At 46.6% G+C, this 20349-nt stretch overlaps 1 long non-coding RNA gene across 1 annotated transcript; it reads left to right on the top strand.

Annotated features, from left to right (window-relative positions):
* Nucleotides 1-973: 973 nt before the first annotated feature.
* On the top strand, nucleotides 974-20334 carry LOC123633138. Its single transcript, XR_006733551.1, has 3 exons — nucleotides 974-1293; nucleotides 1784-1958; nucleotides 20320-20334. It is a non-coding gene; the product is annotated as an uncharacterized LOC123633138 (long non-coding RNA).
* Nucleotides 20335-20349: the final 15 nt, after the last annotated feature.

Raw genomic sequence — 20349 nt, forward strand, 5'->3', positions numbered from 1 at the left:
AGGGAAGCGAGTTAGGAGGAAAAACATTAACCTCAGAAATATGTAGAATCCAGAGAGTTTAGACCCAGGCATTACCCCAGGAGAGGAGTGTTTAATTTCTTCTTCGTTTGTGAACCATCCCATCAGAAATCCATTATTTGTGTGTGTAGCAGCATGACATTTTTAGTGGTAAAGGGATATTCAAACATGTAGATACGTATCAGTCGCACAAACACAGTCCAAAACACGTTCTTCAGATCAAAACATACAGTTTAGAGACCTAGAATTAGTCTTTTGTCAGTCGTGGTCAAGTCAGGAGATGCTTAGTATTTAGAAGTCTGAACAATCCTCAAGAACTATGGGATGTCTTCTCTGGGATGTATTAAATCAAAAACGTGTCTCAATTTTGGATGTAGGTGTCTGTTACCAGACGTGACTTTTAACTTCATTCCAGCCGATTTGTGGTATAAGCAAGGCATAGAGTTTGGCTCATGGGAAACAATTTGGTACCGATTGTGAAATGCATCACAAAGGTTCCGGAAATACTGTGTCTTCTAGGTGGTCAAGGGAACTGAGTCACCCTCACGGGATGACAGATGCTTGATAATTCAGCCCCGCCCCGCACTGAAACTCCAGAGGCAGCTAGAGAAACTGACGCATGATTCATAGCGCTTCAGCTGTGACTCTCTTCTGAAATTGTGACTTCGTTTTCTCCATTTCTCATTTCTCTGCAGTGTTTCAAATCTGTGACTTTGTGGCACCCAGGGCAGTTCAGGAATGGGAAGGAAAGCCTGTCTCTGTTTCCTTTTCAAACCCCATGGCCTTGTGAATCTGGACGCCCGCACTTCGGTGTTCACATTAGAAATGCCCTCCTTCCCCCAGCAGCCTCTACTGGACGCATTCAGAGGACTTGTATCTCAGCAAGGAGGTACAACCGCATGAGCCACTTCAGACCACCTTAATTCTCACAAGACCTGGATCTGAGAACATGGCTTAGTAAATCTCTCCAAGTTTCTCCAGCCCAGCCCTTTGCCTGCATTAAAATAACCTGGGTGTGCACACTCCGCTTTAACTTCTTCCAAGCACCCCATAAACCAGCCACAGTGGAGGGCATGGGCGTGAAGGAAGCTCAGCCCCTCAGTCACTTCCTCCCCCACTTCAGAGCCAGGCTGGCCACGTTCACCCGTCTTCTGAAGAGGATCCAGTGGAAAGTGGGCACACCCGCCTTCTCCGTTAACTCAAATAAACTATTCCATCTGCGTCAGGTGAACTCACGCCTTCATGTTGCGACCAAATGTTTCAAATTTCTTATAGGTAAGTAGTTAGCCCCTGACTAATCTGTATGCACTAACTGGGTAAAGATTTGCTAAAAACCTCAGTCCTGACGCACCCTGGTGGGGAGGTGGGGAAAGCAGGGCAAATGCCTACCTGCTGGATGACCTTTCCTAAGACAAGAGGCGCAGAAGCCAGCCTTACTGGGAAATATGAATATCTCTCACTCAGAGCACCAGGATATGTGCCAGGGTGGAGCAGGAGTGACAAATAAGCCCACCTCCATGCCAAACCCAAAGAGCTGCTAGAGATGCTTATAGTACCTTGTTGAGAAGGAATCTGGGGCCCCATCCAGGCTCACTAGGAAACACATCTGTGATTGTTTAGCCAAGTCTGCTGCAGGCACAGGATGGGGGAGTAGTGGTGTCTGGGTCCCAGGTAGATGTACCTTCGACAATAGCCAAGAATTCTGAGATCCATTCTTCCAGTAGGGAACCCAGATCAAATTTAACAAGGCCTGCCGTCTCGACAGGTTTGCCCAATATCCAACACCACCTGAAAGAAGCTACTTGAGGTCACATAAGAAGGAAAAAGGCTCTGACCAGAGGCATGCCTTGGCGACTTCGGGGAGATTCCTTGAACTTTCAAAGCTTCCTCATACCTGTTACTTTCAGCACCCACCATCGAATTCCACAGAAGGATTGGCAGTAAGTCCTTTGAATGAAAGGGGCACAGATTGCTTAGTAGCTTATTTTGAGGAATGAGGAGCTGGCCATGGGGAAAGAAGAGTGCTGTCTGTCAGGGGTAGCAGGGTGAGAATGGAAAGAAAAGCAGGTGAAATGCCAGGGGGTGGCCTATGGACCAGGAGTGAGGCCCCCCTGGAGGACAGGTGATAGAGGGGTGGGCAGGTGAGAAAGGGGTCACAGGGACACTGAACAGCTGGGAGTCCTGTGTGATTTTTTTTAAAACTACATTGAGAATGTTTTCTGGCTTTTCCTCTTATAAGATGATGATTAAAGGGAAATATTGATAATTTGATTATATATGTGGCAATAAAATCATCTGACCTATAGTTTGAGAACAGAGGACCTCTGTGTAGGTTGGCAAATGTCAGCTTCACAATTGAAGATTATGCTTTTCTTCGATAGAAATAACTCCTAAATTTATAAATCTACAAGACAGCCTGCTGAAGGGTTTTCTTCCCAAACTGAAAGAAACTGGTATGTGTGTGTTTTATTAGTGAAATATCATGGAAGCTAAACTGATCTCTAATTTCTAAGCCATAAAAAGTTTATATTCCTATTAAACCTGCTTTTTTCACCATTCTACATTCTCTCATAAGTCACATTGCCCAATTAAGTCTTTTAGGGAAATTCAGCATAAATTCTTTTCATGGCCCAAATATTCTTTGAAGAATGAAGAAAAACAAAATATGCCCATTTTCCTTGGAAAATTAGCTGGGCTATTTTATGAATTGAAACTCTTAAAATTAAATCATTTTCTTTGAAAGAAGCCAGAACACACATTCATTCTCAATACTTCCTGCCTCTGGGTGGGATGGCGGACGTTTCCAGAGAATTGGCATGCCAAAGCTCTACAAGTCTGGTCTTTAAACCTGTTTTCCAAGCCTGCCCTCCAGTTGTTTGTAGAGAAACACGCCTTTCATGGTAAATGGAAACATACCCAGTGTCAAGTTCCCTGCTCTTAGCTCTAAAATTAGAACGTGTTGGGTGCGGGGAGTGGAGTGGGGGTGAGGAGTGCACGGCTGACTGTACTTACGCAAAAACTCAAATTAGATGGGACTATAGCGTGTAACGTGTGTTTTGTATTATTTTCTCATGCGACCCAGAGGCTTTTGTAGGATAGGCGAAGGGGGTTGACAGTTTGTATTCAAACAGGAAGCACTCCCTCCATTCCTCCCACCCCATAATACTCTGACCCTCTGTTAAAATTTTTACTTCTAAAATCAAATTGGAGAGGGCAATGGATGGATGGATGGATGGATGGATGGATGGATGGATGGATAGTGAGTGTGTGTGTGTGTGTGTGTGTGTGTGTATTTAACTTTGGGCAAATTCCAAAAACTTGTAGTGCTACCTCTGAACTTTCCTGAAAATCAACCTCCTGTCTTGTTCTTCTCAGTGTACCTGTCCCCAGGACACTGGAGTGTCCTGACCTTTCCATCTTTCTGAGCAAAACCATGGGGTGAGTGTCCCTGTTGCCAGAGCCATGGAGGTGGGGCGGGAGAGAGGAAAGGGCTAGTGTCCAAGTACATTCTGCTTCTGCTGGAGGCTGGGATGCTGGTTCTCTTTTCCCCTTGGCTTTGCCAGAAGGGGAAGAAGTAAGTAGAAGAAGTAGAAGTCCTTGCCCTCAGCCTCAGGTAATGTGAGCAGTTTTGCCCTGCCAATCAAAGCAAAGTTTTGCCAGACTCGTTGCATGCCTGTTCATTTGTTTACTTCCTCCTTTGCTTAGGTCTTAGGTCATATTACCTAAATGTTAGCTCTTCTCTTTGTGTCCCTCATTATTATACAGCCATCTGGAGTCCAGGGGCTGGCATTTATTTACCTAAGTCTCTGGCATATAATTAAGAGTTCAGCAAGCATCCGAATGAGCAAATTCACTTTAGCAAAGGGTTACTGACATCTCCTTTGTGTGAGACCCACATCCTGGCACTGAGGCGGGGTGAAGGGAGGACTCAGACACCTGTACCTTGCAAGGTCCTACCTTCAGGTGAGGGAGAGGACAGGATCTACTGTGGTCCCTGCCAAGAGGGGCAAAGGTGCACACATACACACATTATTGAGTCACTCAACCCTACCCAGTGCCTGGCACATAGTGATAAATGCTCGTTGGTTAATTTAAATGTTTTAAATCCAAGAAATACTCATTTCTTAGTGGTGTTTTGGGTTTCCAGTGTCCATACTTTTGAAATTAGCCAAACCACTCCAGAATCTGCACTTTGGGGTGGCCCTTCTCTCTCCAGTCTTCGAAGGGGCTTTGACAGAGTCCAGCAAACGGTCCCCTGGCCTTCATCCAGATTTTGTGGCCTCAGGGCGATGACAGCAGCCCACAACTCCAGAGGCCAAGGGCTTCTAATTAGCAAACTGATGCCATTTGCCACAATGGTTGTAGTAAAACAGCTAAAATGAATCTCAGGTGGAGCTTGGGCTTTGTTCAGACAACCTCAATTGCTACTGTCAGTCTATAGAACAAACGGCTTGGGGGCAAGGTCTGCAGCCTGGTCACTAGAGAAAAGCGTGAGAAGGGTGGGGTGCAGGGGAGGAGGCTACATTTATTCTTACTAAATAAAAATTGAAAGGGCCCAACCGAGTTCTGTTGTTTGCTGCTGGCGGTGGTGGAGGGAGAGAGAAGACAGGGTGAAAGGCTAGAGTTTGCTTTGGAGTCATGAGACGAGCCGGAAATCACTGGCAGAGTTTGCTGCTTTGTTTTAAACAATTGAAACGGGGTTGCCAAAGGGGAAAAGTTCAAAATCTGAACCTTGTTGCAGAAGTTATTCAGCAAGTCTCCCTTCATTCATTAGACATTAAAATGTGGTGTAAATAAACACCCTGGGTAGTCTGGAAACCTAATAACATGAGGAGATCTCAGAGGAGCCCTAATGGGGCCACCTGCATGTGGAACTCCCCAGGGTTTTTTTTTAAGAGACAGAGTCTTGCTCTGTCGCCCAGGCTGGAGTGTAATGGCGCCATCATAGCTCACTACAGCCTTCAAGTCCTGGGCTCAAGTGATCCTCCCACCTGAGCGTCCTGAGTAGCTGGGACTACAGGTGCCACACCACTACGCCCTGCTAATTTAAAATTTTTTTTGTAGAGACAGGGTCTCACTATATTGCTCAGGCTAGTCTCAAACTCCTAGCCTCAATTGATCCTCCCACCTCAGCCTCCCAAAGCACTGGGATTACAGGTGTGAGCCACTGCACCTGCCTAGAAACCCCCCACCCCAGGTTTTATTGGCTGATTTGTGTCCATGGGAGGCAGCTTGCAGGTGTCCTTTGTACCCTCTGGGATGTAGATGTGGAGCTGGGGAGAAAGGTGGTGGTGAGCGCCTTCTCCAGCCTGGCCCCAGGAACTTGGCTGCGGAGCAGTGAGGTCGCTGGAGAAACTAGAGCTGTGGACATGTCCTCATGCTCACCCACACATAGCATGCATGAGCACAGGAATGTGCAGTTTCAGAGGCTTCAGGGTCCCCTGAGTCTACCCAAAGGCCTCTGAGAACTTCATCATTCCTTTGTTCCCAAGGTTTGCTCCCTCCTCCCACCCCAGAATCAACTCTAAGTCCTCACCAGGGTTCAAACCTTCTATGGTGTGTCCCCAACCTCCCCCCTTGGCCCTGTCTCCCACTGCATGTTTGCCTCCAGGCACAAAGGATTTGGGGGCCATTAACTGCAGATGGCCTTGGAGTCCCACAAAGACACATGAGGGGACTTGGGCCCATGTCCCTGGCAGGCCTTACCCAGTAGAGCCCCAGACCCCAGCAGCTTGTGCAGGGCTAGAAAGCAAAAGGAAAGTTCGGAGGATTCAAGATGGCATTAAAGGGACTATAAAAAGAAATAAAGATGATTGTATATACGTTCTTTGCATGTGGCATTGAGTAAGAAGTTTTCTAGCAAAAGCTATCATTGTTCCTATTCCATGGAGAACTCCGGCCCTTTACGGCATTGCTGTCGCCCTCTCTCTTTCTTAAACCAAAGGGCTCTTTGCTCTTTTACCAAACAATTTAGACCTTGTTCTCATTTTTCACTCGGGATGTTAAAAATGCCCTCAGGAAACAGTTCTACCATTCAGAAATTCCAAATATATCCGTGAGCCTTTATTATTCCTCAAGGTTACAGGACTTTTCCTTGGAAACTATTTGAATTTCAGTAGACTTTCTGCTTTTCATGTCTCTTCTTGCTTTTAAAATGAGTTTTGGTAAATTGAAGTCTCTGAGCTTATTTATTTTGCCAAATTTAGTCTGTATAAATATGCTTTATTATTTTTTTTTTTAAAAAAGGATTTTAAAGCCTTCCTCCTGAATTTCCTCTGAAAAATTAACTGGGCGAGATACTATAGTGTGTCATTTGTTATCTTCAGCATTAAGCTGGTATTGACATTAGAAAATGAAGCCAGCTGAACATAAAAAGACATCTTTTGGCATCTCTTTTAACAATCTGAACAAAACCTCGAAAGCCATTTCATCTTCTGGTCCCAACTTTGTAAATTAGACCCCTGAATATGCCAAATTTCAGGAGCTCTTTTATCTTTATGCCGAGATACTCCTCCAAAGAGAACTAAATATATTGAATGTTGCCAGTAGAAACAAAAGCATGCGTATTCGAGACACCAAGGGAGAATGCTGTGGGTCTCACTTCTTGCCTGACATTTTGGAGTGGAAAATGACAGCCCTGGCACAGTAGCCTCTCCCATACGGCCAGTGTGTTCACTCCAGAGCTACTTCTGTCTCCCAGCAATCTGTCCTGCCCAGGCGCAGCACAAGCTGTGGAGGCCCAACTTGGAACTGGATTCTGCAGACAGGCTGCCCGATACAACTGGGGACCCAAGAAGAGGGACTGTGTCATTCCTCTTCCTGAGAATAAAAGTACGGCCTTGCCAGGGTGAGCCCATGGGGGGCAGGGTTCAAGGATGTCTAAAAGATGCAAGGAAATCAAAAGACACTGACCCATACCTGAGGGGCATCTGAGTGGACCCTCAAGATGCTCCATGTGCTCTTATTTGGTTGGGTTTGACCAGGTTCAGCGGGAAGCTCCCTGATTTGGGAATCACATGATCTGAGGTCATCATGCCTTCCTCATCTTATAGTTGTGCATCCTCAGGGACGTCATTCAACCTCTCTGGATTTGTATAATGTGGATAATAATGTCTGCTACTCTGAGTTGCTGTGAAGAGTAAGCAAGTTGATGGTTATAAAACGATTTGGTAACCTGTGAAATGCCAGAGGTGGTGGCTTTATGGCTGTCTGGGACTCTGTGCTAAGAGTCTGTGCTCTTGAGAAGGCGTCCTGTCCTCCAGGCAATCAGCTTTGGGCTTGTGTTTTCTGAGACATTGGGCTTCAGAGCTACTTTTTGAGGCCCATCAGCCTGCTCTAGTCTCACCTGTCCATCTGCTTCACCATGGGACTTGGGCCAAACCACCCCACCTGTCTGTGCCTCGCTACTCCCTCTGGAACATGGGTCTGGCTCCTAGCTGCACCTATCTCAGGGAGACCTGAAAGAGCAAATCAAGTTCATTTATTCAGCCAGCAAATATTGAGGGTCTGCTTTTGCCTGGCACTGAGGGTAGAATCATCAGTAAAATAAAACTCCTGCCCTAGTAGAAGAGACAGACAAATGATCAGTCAGTTCCAGGGCAATATAATTAGGTTACAAAAGAAAAATGGGGAGGATGCCATGGAGCCCTCCATGGGCCCTGTACTTAAACAGCAGGATTGGAGGGGGATCTTCTTGCCAACTTAATTTCACTGATGCCTCTACAAAAGAATTGTGCTGTGTGCATCTAGGGAGAAATGGTGAAAGCAGGAACATTCGCCCAACTGGTGAAAGGTCGGCCCCCATAACACACACAGAGCCACAGGGGGAGAGGTTTCTACACTTCTTACAGTATTCTCAGGCTGATCATCCAGGGAGAGTCCAAAGTGGAGATGTCCTTATCCCTGTACCATCCCTGTGAAGTCACACCTGAACACTTTGCTAACTTGCCCCTTGAAGTCATTTCTTATTGGGGCCAAAGTGACACTCAGCAGTTACAATGTTCGATAAGGTGGTGGTAAATGATCAACCTGCAGCACACCTGGGACAAGTCAGGTGTGGCCCCAGGTCAACCTTGCCTGACTCACCTCCAAAGCTGGTGGAGAGGCCTCCTCCTGTCCTCTGCCTGCAGCTGAGTGGAGGACGTCACCTGGACTCTTGTCATATGTAGGGTGGGCAGGCGGCACTGGGCCGGTGGCCATAGCCAATCAAATTGTACAGAAACTCATTCATTCATTCTTCCATTCATTTACCAAATGGAATCGAATATATCAGATGGGCTGGACTTGATGGGATATAACCAGGAAATAGCAGCTTCTTTTTTCCCCTGCCATCACTGCCCTTCCAGCCCACTCTGTCGATCCTCTTTCACTGGTTGACATCTCAGGCAGATATTCAGTCTCTTTCAGGTATTAATGAACAGTCCTCATTTTAGGGTATTTAAAAAGCCAAATCCAATATACATTTAAAACAGTTTCCCATCAAATCCAAGCTATTCCCCCTTCCCCCAAGCTCAGACGTGACCCAAGCTCAAGATCTCCCAGTCTGTCTCTTACTATTGCTTCGTCTTTCGCCTCTACTAGCTGCTTCCAGCTCCCACGGTAGGGCAGGGAGTGGAGAGAAGAGGGAAAGGGAAAGAAGCAACGATGTCTCTTTCCCCAGCTGTGGCTGCTGTGGCCACTGGTGTCCTCTAAACACAGTCAACCAGGTGCGGGTTGTCTTTCTGGCAAAGCACTTCAGCCAGTTCCTTGGATCCCCCACCCACCGCCCCACCTCCGTCCAGTCCTGTGCCTCCCAGTGCCTGGGCTTGGAACAGCGCCCTCTCTGGCAGGCTGCTGTGGTGCCCCTCCAGCTCCAGTGCCAGTGGGACACCCCACATGGCCATCTAATGTCAGTTCACCTGCCCTGGAAGTGAGGGCCCTTGGCTGGGGACCTACCAAGAGAACTCAAGCTCAACTACCATCCTCAGAGTCCACTTGGCCCATGGAAATACATTACACACATTGTACCAGCAAGCTCTGAAGTGCAAGCCTTGCCCGAGAGGTTTTTGCTCCCTAAGATGGTGACAGCCAGGGCAGGACTTCAAGGCCCTGCTGCTCAGCATGCATTGATCAGGAAGGGAGATTTTAGACCTGCTTCTGGTTGACTTCCCCGCACTCTTGAAGCCATCTTTACTTGGCTCAAAATGGGGAAAAGCAGCCCTCCCCCCTTCAAAAACAGGAAAAAGAAAATAAATGCACAATATTTCTTACTAGAAATCCCTTATAATCAATCCAAAACCACATCTCTGTCTGTATTTATATCTGCATCTATCTGTTGTTTTGGCCAACTCTTAACAAGTCCTCTATGGATGGTAAACTGCATCTTTCTTTAGAATATGGGGCCACTTGGCCAGGCATGGAGGCTCACACCTGTAATCCTAGCACTGTGGAAGGTTGAGGCAGGAGGATCACTTGAGACCAGCAGTTGGAGACCAGCTTGAGCAAGAGCGAGACTCCATCTCTTCAAAAAATAGAAAAATTAGCTGGGTGTGGTGGTTTGGCACCTGTAGGTCCCAGGTACTTGGGAGGTTGAGGTGAGAGGACCACGGAAGCCCAGGAGTTGAAGGCTGCACTGAGCTATGATGGCACCACTACACTCCAGCCTGGGTGACAGAGCAAGATCCTGTCTCAAAAGAAAAGAACATGGGGCCACTTGATACCCATCTCAGCTTTTGTCATCAGCAGAAATTCTCAAACAACAGAAAAATTCACTCATTCATTCATCATTCATAATATTCAGCAAACATCTATCCATCGTGTACCACGTATCCAGGGGTGTGCCAGGGGGCACCCAGTAAGGAGCAGAACTGACATGGACTCTGCCCTCTCCTAGGTATGCTGGGTGAATCCCTATCTGCTGACTGCTTGAAACCGTCCAAGAACATCTAAATTTGATGAATCCAACATCCCATCAGTTGGAACTCAGTTATTCTGCCACTGGTGCATGACTACAAAGACAGTTATAACTTCCTGTTTGTAATAATGTTTCCAAATGCTTCAAGATCTTAAAGTGCCTTTGAGTCATCTCTGATAACTTAATCATCAGAATTGTTTTAGTGTTGAGTATATTTTGCTGATATCTGATTCTTTAGCAAGTACAAACTTAATTATGTTTCTTTTTCGATACTAAAGAGATGCATGCTCTAAGATGGAGGTTTCCTATAATCAGAATATTTGCTAGATCATATCCCATTATTTGACTGGCTGGATTCAGAACAATTTCTTGTTTGTTTATAGACTTGTTCATAATTCTATGAAGGGTGTATGTGTATATTTGTGTGTGTGTTTGTAATTTTTTTCCTTTTTTGGTGAATTTTCTTTTATTAGATTGCATTTTCCCGGTATTTTCCATTTCACAAAAAAAATAAAAGTACCTACTTTCCTGGCTGAAATGGATAACTTATTGAAATATTTGATTTAACTTAATTTTTTAAAAATGGAAAGTCATGTTTTAAAAACACTGCTCCTGTTCTTGGCACTGTAAATCAAAAACATTCAACTTAGAATATCTGCCTTGTTCTTGAAGTTGGACTCTATGTGTTTTGATTTTGTGAGAATTTTTTAATATAATTAAACCTCAGTGTAGATAAAAAGTTTTGATCTTATATAGGGGAAAACACTAGAGAATCTTTATTATTTCCAAGTATTACATTTATAAAGTTTTGCATTCTAACCCCAGTTCCCTGATGTAATATATAAATCTCGTTAACCTTATAAATATGATTTTTCAGGAGCAAAGAACTTCTCCTTCCTTTGTTATGTCTGAATACAAACCAGCACATAGTTCAAGTGTTGGCAGATAACAGTATTTTAAAGGGCATTGAAGTGTAAGAATAACTATATATTTGCAGATGTGTTATGAAATATGCCCCATTAGTCACTTTATATTTGAAAGACAGAAAAATAGGCACCTAGCAACAGCATGCCATCACTCAGGATTAGAGCAAAACCATTTTCATCCAGGAGCTATTACCCCCTCTTTGGGGAGCTGTCGAGCTAGTGCATTTAATTGCACAAAAGATCCTCGAATGGAGACTTGGCTGTCGATTGTCCACATTCATGGTGCATGACAGTAATGACATCACCAAAGGGTGGCTTGTGGTGGTGGAGAAGACAGGACTTATTGGGAACCTTCCAGACAAGCTCATAGGTCAGGCTGGTGCAGAGAACACCAAGGCACCACGTGGGAGTTGTGCCTTCCCTTCCGGAAAGCTGTCACCCTTCCTCCCTGTCTTCCCTCTGTGTGGATTGCTAGGAGGAGCTGGTACCCTCCTCCTCCCAGGATCCAGAAATAAGGATCTGGTACTTATCCGTTAGGGAGCTGACTTCCCCCACCAGCCATGGAGAAGAGCATCAAATGCTGAGCTCACATTAGCACCCAGTTGGACTGAATTTCCAGAAAGTTCTTTTCTCACACCAGGTAGGACAGGAAAGAAGTAACAGAAGGCAAGCAAAGGAGAGAAGGAGGAAGAATACCTAACATTCAGCCAGGGAGAAGTTGCTTGAGGAATGCATGGGGGTGCTTGCATCGGTTTGGGCCAGACAATGTTGGGAAGAGCTTCAGCTCCACCACCACCCCACTCTGCAGACATTACTGAGCCGGTGTAGCGACAGCGGGGCTCAGATTGAGGGTACGTACCCAGTCCTCAAGATGCTTCCTTCAGCCAGGGGAGCTTAGCACTCAGGAAATGTACCGGACGCAGGATGTTCTCTCTGTCATAGACACGTGGGAGCAGGCAGAAGTTCTCATACAATCAAATCAACCTCTTGCCTTCAAGTTTTGGTGTCTGTTGGTTCAGTAAGGGATTGTAAAGCCTTGCAGTGGGGATTTGCGTGCATGGGGGAAGCAGGGCTGGAGGCCAGACGGACTTTCCATTGCTCCTGGGGGGTGGGGGTGGGGGTTGAAAGAGAGCAGGAGAGAAAGAGAGGGTATCCCATTCTGGGAGGCCAAAACTGGCAGATCGCTTAAGGTCAGGAGTTCAAGACCAGACTGAACAAGAACGAGATGCTGTCTCTACTAAAAATATTAATAGAAAAAAATTAGCCAGGCGTGATGGCACTTGCCTGTAGTCCCAGCTACTCGAGAGCTGAGGCAGGAGGATCGCCTGAGCCCAGGAGTTTGAGGTTGCTGGGAGCTATGATGATGCTACTGCACTCTAGCCAGGGCAAAAGAGCGAGACTTTGTCTCAAAAAAAAAAAAAAAAAAAAAGTATCTATTTGAAATAGACAGTGGTAATGACTGCACAACAGCGTGAATGTAATTGATGTCACTAAAAATGATTAAAGTGGCAAATTTTATGTTACATAACAATTTAAAAATGATGTCATGTCATATGCCAAAAATCATGAATTGTGCATTTTAAATGGGTGAATTATATGGTATCTGAATTTATTTCTCAACAAATCTATTTTTAAAAAATATTATTCACGAGCAAATACACGTATGCGTGTGCATGTGTGTGTTGGAGTGCGTGTGCACACACCCGTGCCGGCAGGAGAGAGTTTAGTTTCCTAGTTAATCTACTTTGGGCAGTAACTGTCAGAGTGAGGCCTGGGCCAGGGTGGGGAGGAGAAATGCAACCTGCGTGTCCGTTGTTCACAGGTGCCCTGGAGGGAGGGAGAAAGACATAAAGCATGACAAATGCTAAAATAATACCATGATATTGCAGGCTTCACATATTTTTTAAGGGGGAGTATTTGCCACAAATTCCACACCTGTTTCCGTTTTCTCCGTGCACTTTGTTTACAAAGTCAGGCTCGTAAAGGCTGTGGCATGAATGATCAAGCCGAAGCCCCTATTTTCCCCTTGAAATACACTATTGTGCTTAGAAATGCAGCACATTTCTTTAGGTGGTGCCCTGGCGCCAGAGTCCTTTTTCCTGGAAGCACACCTCCAATGTCAAGGCGTGGTGTGGTGGAGGTCATGGCTGGGTCTGGGTCAAAGACCTGCCTCCCTGCCCAGGAGACCTTGAGGGGTCATCACTTGCGCTTCTTTGGCCATAAAATGCAGATGATGATACCTCCCTTGCCTTCTCCCTAGAGTAGCGTGAGAAGCAAAATCCAAACAAGATCACATGTGAAAGCGTTTAGTAAACTGTGAATCACTGCCTTAGTGGAAGCTCTTCTGGATGCACTTAATAGAAACCCAATCAAGTAAGCAGAAAGGACATCACCGAGTTGAAAGGAGGCTGGGATACCTCGCAGAAACCATGGCAGGAGGCGAGGCTGGATCCAGAAGCCGGGTCTGGAGAGCTGGGAAGACAGGCAGCTCACTCCACGTGACTTCTGTCTGCTTATCCATCTACTGTCATCTCTCTCTCCCTCCCTCCCTCCATCTCCAGAGAGGCCTTTGTTGCCCTGGTTTGCAGGGCCAAGCAAGGCCACCCCCTGGCTCCTGCGATTACATACCCTACATTCAAGCTGTGAGGCTAGACTTTCATGTCGAGTCCTAAGTCAGCTGGTCCAGCCTGGGCTGGGTGTGCACGTCTTGTCCAGTGAGTCATGAGTGTGGGCAGGGGCCACAAAGGATAAGCTTGGCCATCCTTTGTCCATCCCTGTGGGTGTGGGCTGGGCAGATACCATGAGAGGCGCCTTCTACAAACATATGGCAACATCTAGTGGTATGACGGCAACAGTCAGGGGAAGAGGAAGATTTGATTTTGAGAACCTCCTTTCCTGGTGTGCCCGTCTTTGCTGCCTTCTGCAGCAAAGTTCTATCACGTGAGTTCCAAGGAGGCTGGGCTGGCTGCTGTTGGGGACTGCGGCCAAATAAAGCGAAGGAAGGGGAGGCTGGAGGGCCCTGTCAGGGAACAGGGCTAGGCCGCTGGGGCGCCCTGGGGGCCCTGAAGCCACCTGCAACTCCTCTGAAATGGTGAGCAAGCTGTTCTGCCTGTGCCAAGGTGTCCGTGTTGCTTTCTCACAAAATGTATTGCAGATGACAGTGATTACAAGGCACAGAAACCCATCTCGAGCTGGCTTACACAAGAAGGGACCCTATTCTGGGGCTGCTTTTCCAGACCCCTCTGTCCTTTCCCTCCTGCTTTCCTTTGAGCCACTCCACAGTTTCCAGCTCTCCGCCCGGACAGGGGTGGGGGTCCGGCATTGATCTCCCCATGAAAGGGCAGCGGGGAAGATGCTGAACTAATGGCTGCTGAGTTTTTCCCCTTCTTTTTCTTCCACTGCCTGTGGTCTGCAATTACCCATTCCCCTCTTGGCCTTCCTAGCTGTGCGAGGTGAGCAGGTGTTGAGAGCAACTTTGTTCTTTTAGAGTCAATCTCATTACATGGAGAGCATCCAGCTCTCTCCGCGTAGCTGGCAGCTCCTCCAAGGCCAGACCACTGGGCAGGGCTCCCAAGAGCAGGGCTAGCCTCCTTGGTGTCACAAGGGGAGAGGCCAGGCCTGCCTGTCTCTTTCTCCAAGAACAAGCTGCTTTTCAAGCAGCTGTACAGACAATTGAGTGCCCCTGATAGACTGCAATTCTGTAAGGTAGCAACCCTACCACCCTCGCAGAAAAATAGAAACTTCAAACTGAGGGCTCTTCTTTTATCCCCCTCAGTTCTAGGCCATCCTTCAATCTCTCCTCCATCCTCATCTGCTACTGAGCACAGATGGGCCAGTGACTGACTGTGGCCAGTAGACCTGTCCCGCCTGTGCTATGGATGGTTCTGGTTATGGGACGGGCAGGTGGCAGAGTGAAGGGAGGCATGCCGAAGACCCAGGCCTTGTCCTCCTCCAGAGCTTAACTGGGCAAACAGATCTCTGCAGGATTTAACCCTTAAGGATTAGCCTTTAAGCCACAAAGGTAAACAAGTACGTGATGACATTCATGGCTAGTTATTTAATAATAATAATAACTAGCATCTGTTCCTGGTGCTGCTCTAATCAGTTTACATTTGTCAATTCACACAGCAAATAAGTGACAGAGCCAGGATTTGAACCCAGATAGTCACTACAAAAACTTCCTCCCCCATTATCTGCCTCTCACAACGCAAACAAAACACTGCAGACAGAATGGAATCGGTCTTTGCTCTTGCTATTTATGTGATTAACAGATACCATTAGGAAGAAGAAATATTTTATGTCTAACCATCGGAAAAGCGAGCTTTGGAGACTAAAACTGTCATGACCTATCTGAAGCTCCGCAGTCAGTCTGCAATTCTGCTAACTGCCCACGAGAGTTAAACGGGCTGTTCTCACTGCTGTTAATGTAGAGGGGCCGTGACCTTGACGTGCAGGTGGCGAGAGGGCGGGTCATTATTTAAGCAACGTGATCTGATGGGGGGTGATGGAAAATGAACAAAGGTGTGAATTATTCCACAGCTGCTCACCCTGACGTTTATTGTGACTTTAAAATCTGTGAACATATGGTAATAGCTGGAAGCATAAAATAACAGTTGGAAACATGTAGACTTAAGGAAAAAAACCAGCCACTCCTGTATCTCCCCACATCGCTTCCCCGCAGAATCCTGCCGTCCTGCGAGCCTTTTGCACTCCCGAATCTGAGAAAAGCCCAAGAAGCAAGCCCAGGACCAAATGTCCCCTTTTCTTCAACTCATGCCCCTCCATACATGGGTGTGACAGGTTTTCTCCCTCCTGTAACAGAAGTTAGTATTTTGGTTCTTGACTATGGGATTTTTACGTGCTGTGTCCTTCCACGGTTTTTGTCAGATCTTGTTAAATTCCATTTCATTGTTTTATGTGGCTGGAAATGTTGGGATGACATTTTGTTTGGGATCCGTGGTGTCTTTGGGAATTCAGGCCAAGGGCTGCTTCTCTTGCCAGCTAAGGACCCCTACTGTGTGCTAGGTGACACCCCCGCACCCCTGTCGTCCAGCAAACTCCACATCTTCCCGCTCCTCCACTCTGAAACCTTGGGGAGCACCCTGGTGGCGGTGACCATCCCCTTCTCCGTGCCAGGAGCTGAGGTGTGCTTAGCTTCTCCAGCTTTCCAGTTACCTGCTTTGTGCCTTCTAATCTGCAAGACTCTGAAGGTTCAGAAGCATGTTTCCTTTGTTCATCCGCTTCCTCACTCCACCAACAGCAGTGGTCGAGCATCTCCTCTGTCAACGTACAGCGTCATCTCTGTCTGCTCACTGCCAAGCACACAATGCCTTGGATCACAGAGGAAGCCACCGCTTTTCAGAGATGTCCCTGGATCCTCTCCTTCCCGAATCAAGCTGACTTGGGAAATAGGGGCACTCCTAGAATGGAAGCAGCCTCACCCCTCGGAGGCGGAGGCCTGGAGGTCAGTTTCATGGCTACACTGAGGCTCCCCAGGTGCCTGCTCCTTCCCATAACGAGCTCGCCCAGAAGGACCAGTCCAGGCAGCACCGTCGTGTCTGAACACATCTCTCCAGAAAGCCCCATGCAGAGAGCACTAGTTTCCTATCCGAGATCCACCCTCGCCTTCTTTCTTAGTAACAGAGCCCCAGTGTTATTCCAGTTAGCATGTGTACAGTGAAAAGACCGCTTCCTTGCTTCTCCTGCAGAAGATGAAGGCAGAAGTCATTGGGCGGGACTTCCAGGAAAGCCTGGTTTGCCATTCCATTCCTCCTGCCTCCTGTTGTTTGGGATGTGGATGTGATGGCTGGAATTGCAACAGGCATACTGAAGCTATGAAGAAAAGACTAGAAGAATCACAAGACTCAGCCCTGATTTTCTTGAGCCAGTAAACCAATGCCAATAATTACTCATGTTTGCATTTCTTATGACATGACAAAAATAAACATCTTCATGTGGTTCAGTTGTTACTAGCAGCTGAAAGCAATTCCTAACTGATAGCGAGAAGGCAGTTCAGCAATTGCTCAAAGGCTTTCTTATTCTTTTTCTGTTGTTGTTGAGACAGAGTCTCACTCTGTCACCCTGGCTAGAGTGCAGTGGTGTCATCATAGCTCACAGCAACCTCAAACTCCTGGGCTCGAGTGATCCTCCTACCTCAGCCTCCCAAGTAGCTGGGACTACAGGTGCCCTCCTGGCTAATTTTTCTATTTTTAGTAGATATAGGTCTCGCTCTTGCTCAGACTGGTCTGGAACTCCTGAGTTCAGGTGATCCTCCTGCCTCAGCCTCCCAGAGTGCTAGGATTAAAGGCAAAGAGCCACCATACCCGGCCACTGCTCAAAGGCTTTGGTAACAGGGAACTGAGCTCTCCTGAAGTCACAATTCTCAGAAATTCTTCCCTTGCCGACAAGCCCCAGAGCTAATCTTCTCTGAGTTAAGTAACATTCTTTTTGGTGTTCCCAAATTAAACTTCTTCAGTGAAAGTGAAACACGAAAGCCACCACAGAAGCAGTTTTAGGAAAGCAAGTCATCATCTCCCTTTGACGTGTGGTCACCTGCGAAAGTGTTGCTGATGCCGTGCCCGAGAGCTACGTGTCGCAGTTCTCCAACATCTGGCCGCTGAGCCGCTACTTGCTTTTTTAAGCACAAGTAAAACTGAGCATTCAAATGTTCCCAATTTAGTCTCCCAAACATTATGTTGGGCTCCTCTACCTTGGCCTACAGCTGCCAGCAATTCAAAGCTCGCTCTCATATAGCGATTTCTAGCTTTTTCAGCCTGTGCATTCTCTTCATCCCCAACAGTGAGGAAGTCACGTTGGAGGAATTTTTCTAGAGGCAGCCACTGTGGTGTCTTACTCTTACCAAGGCTGGGTGTCCAAAAGGTTTCTCTGGGGCTGGGGTGGAGCTGGGAGGGTCCTCCAAAAAGGGCCTTTTGGAAGCGCCTTTTCCTCTCTGCAGCCAGGCCCTCATTTCAAGCACCCGGTTCAACTCACGGTGGTGCGTGGTGATGGCAGTGTGGTGCTGCAGGATCGCAAACCCTGCGCTCTTTCTCCTTCACACCTGCATGGGGCGAGACGCTGGCCAGTGGCAGGCGGGACTCTGAGCAGATGAAGTCCCTTCTCAAAGGCCAACCAGCCCATTTTGTGAGCCCCTTCATCTCCTATGGAGGCTGCATAGGACCTGAGGGCTCTCAGGCCACCCGCTGCCTCCCTCTGTCCTTTCTCCTGCTGTGGCCCAGGTTGCCGCTGCCTTCTGCAAGGAAAGTGTGTAGCCAGAGAGCATCAGCACTTGAAGGGCCTTCAGAGTTTGCCTCATCTCACTTTCCAATTTGACGTGTGGGTATACTGGGGTCCATGGCAGATTGGAGACCTGGCTCAGGTCATGTCACTAGTTAGTGGCCTAACTTTGAGTCCTGACCCTAGACCAGCATGCTTGGCACAGTAATAGATGAAAGCTAATTCTTAAAGCTTAATTAAATAGCATTTACTATGGGCAAGGCACCATTCTAGCATATATATACATATATATTAATATATATATATAAAATCGTTCCCATTTTATGCATAAGGAATGTAAGGCACAGAGAAGTTAAGTAATTTGCCCAAGGTCACAGGTAGTAAGTGACAGAGCTGGGATTTGAACAGGCAGTCTGGCTCTGTTCTTGACCATTTTGCTATACTGATATACTAATGCCCATTCTTTGACTACTCACTTCAGGTATAGATGAGAGATCTGTAATAAACACCTTGGTCAGGGGAATACTGGCCTAATATCATACTCTGGGAGGAACATTTCTGAAAATAGCAACAGGTGTTAAACTAACCAAAACAAAGCAAAAATAAATTCTATGGTTAAATACATTTGCAATGTTGTATTGAACCAAATTAAAAAAAATTTTTTTTTACTGCAGAACTTCTCAGAGACTTTAATATGCTAATAGACATTGTTAATTCTCTAGGAGAGTCGAAAGCATTTCTCAAACCTTTTGGGCCACAGGACCCATACAATGATGCCATCACACATGTAGCCTGTGAAAACTCAATGGAATGAAAGGGCAAATTGCATCTTATTGTTATGAAAAGAATTTTGACCTCAAGGAGCCCCTAAAATGCGTTCTAGGACCTCCCAGAGTTCCCTGGTTCACACTTTGAGAACTACTGTTCTAGAAAATAATATTTTAAAAATAAAACTTGAAACACATCTTCAGGGCAGGCTAAATACTACATCATCTTGCCCCTTGCACAGGACAAAGGAGAGAAGCAAATGAAAGAATATGAATATGTGTGTTAAAAATCTGTCCCCTATTCTACTACTTCCTTATTTTCTTTTTTTCATTCTTATCTGCTCTGCCCTCCTTTTTCTTATTTTTTTTTTCTTTTCATTTAAAAAATCTCTTGTTGTTCCACAAAGTATTTATGGTAGCTTAATCTTCCAGGAGGAAAACATTCTTGTTGACAGAGATATATTTAAGTATAAGTAAAATGTTGCTATTATTATTATTTTTAGAGACAGAGTCTCACTTTTTTGCCCAGGCTGGAGTGCCGTGGCATCATCATAGCTTGCTACAGCCTCGAATTCCTGGGCTCAAGTGGTCCTCCTGCCTCAGCCTCCCAAGTAGCTGGGATTACAGGTGTATACCGCCATGCCCAGCCTCAAACAATGCTCCTGCCTTGGCTTCCTGAAGTGCTGGGATTATAGGTGTGAGCCCCCATGCCTGGCCCAAGTGTTATTATTTTAGGGGGGCTCTTGACCCTTCCCTCTATCCTTAAGAGTCTTCCCTACTTGCATCCTATAGGTCAACCTAAAATTTCTATCATTGGTGTTTTGCTTATTTGAGTAATGTCAGGTCTTGCTAGAAAGAGGCCTGAGTTAAGCTACAAGTTCAATATGGGGAAAGGTGTGAGCACATTGGGCTGCTACCACCTCACCAAGTGAGTGGATCTCTCAGATTAGCGTGCCCATCCAGGCAGGAAATCCTGAGGGACAGAGACTCAGGGTTTGACAGTACTGCAGCGGGAGCCTGCAGGGGACCCTAGAAAGTGAGGCACCCTGGTATGAAGTAGCCACTCTTTCCAGGGAGATGTCCAAAGATACATTTTATTTATTTAACTGTTTTACCTAGGGCCTGCCCTTAATCTAAGGTCATCATGTGTTTATATTAGACCACATGTCTTTGAACCTGACCTCAAACCTCAGGTCAAGACTAATGCGGCATTTGTGGCATTGCACTTGAATTTAACAACCCAGACCAGGTAGGAAAAATGAAATCTACTTCAGGCTAGGTGGTCCAGGATTCCCCTGTTACTCTGGCCTGCGGCAATGTGACATTGCCCTTTGCTCACAAGGCAGGTAAGGCGCACAAGGCTGCTGCAGTCAACACAATCGAGGTCAGACGGAGAATCACAGACTGGCAGGGACACTAGGGGTCTTCTCTACCTCGAGAACATCACCACCTCCATGCTTCTATGCCTTCTTCATCCTCGCAGGCTTTGGGGCTCCGGCAACCTGTAATTGGG

The sequence above is a fragment of the Lemur catta genome, chromosome 2 (assembly GCF_020740605.2).
Source record: "Lemur catta isolate mLemCat1 chromosome 2, mLemCat1.pri, whole genome shotgun sequence".
Classification (NCBI taxonomy): domain Eukaryota; kingdom Metazoa; phylum Chordata; class Mammalia; order Primates; family Lemuridae; genus Lemur; species Lemur catta.